Source organism: Phoca vitulina, unplaced genomic scaffold (genome assembly GCF_004348235.1).
Source record: "Phoca vitulina isolate PV1807 unplaced genomic scaffold, GSC_HSeal_1.0 scaffold15, whole genome shotgun sequence".
Classification (NCBI taxonomy): Eukaryota; Metazoa; Chordata; class Mammalia; order Carnivora; family Phocidae; genus Phoca; species Phoca vitulina.
In genome coordinates this window covers 30,138,025-30,139,083 of record NW_022589718.1, presented here as the reverse complement: position 1 = coordinate 30,139,083, position 1,059 = coordinate 30,138,025, and positions in this window count along the sequence as shown.

Below are 1,059 nucleotides of genomic sequence, written 5' to 3'. Positions count from 1 at the left end.
AGAGAAGAGAAGAGAAGAGAAGAGAAGAGAAGAGAAGAGAAGAGAAGGAAAGAAAAAAAAAAGAAAAAGAAAAAAATTGCAGATTGCAATGAATAATCAGGTTTTGAGTCAGGGTAAACACTAGACAGCTATTTCCCATTACTGGGCTTTTATAAGATTCTACCCTTTGTTGCTTGGACCAGTCAGCTCCATTTAAATAGCCGAAGGATATATTTGGTTAGATGTTTGCTATTTCAAACAAGAAGTTGTATGATTTCCACTTAAAAAACTCAAGTAGGATGTTGAAATTCATCTTCTTGGATTAAGTAGATTTGGGGAAGAGCTTCCATGGAATGGAAGAAAACACAGTCAAATTCCAGAAAGTACAATTAAAGAAACATCAAGAAAGACACACACTTTACAGTCTTACATAGGTTGCCACTTCCTTAGGGGATATCAGTTTGCAGTGAATGTTGGCATATAAAATACAAGGAAATAACCTTCAGTTGTTTTCTAAATGCAATCATTCCTATCATTGTCAATGGCGGGTATATTTTGACTATGTCAGAATGCAAAAGAAAATTGAACTTCTCGGAGGTAAACTTATGTTCTAATCATGGCCAATATTCAAATATGAAGATCACATAGCTTTATGATGATGCAAAAAATTACAGATACATTTAAAATTTTATGGTACTTTAACTATTTTTTTTTTTTTAATGCACTCAAACTCCTTGAAAGCAACGATCTCTGCAGTAATCTGGTTGCACAGTTGCCCAGCATTAGCAAATGTATCCAACAGGGAAAATCACTTAGAGGGTAATGGATTAGATTTCTCAAATTTATCCATGGCTATTATGTGACTAAATGGTATTAGTTATAATACTTTTTGTCACAAACTATAGAAAAAAAGGTTTTAAAAAATAGAATATATTGGCTTAAGTAACTGGAAAGTCCAGAGGGTGTCATTAATTTCAGGCATGGCTGGATCCAGAAACTCAACATCAGAATCAAATCACCCCCTCTTGATCGTTCAGTTCTACTTTCATCTCCACTTGTTTCATTTCCAGGAAGGCTTTC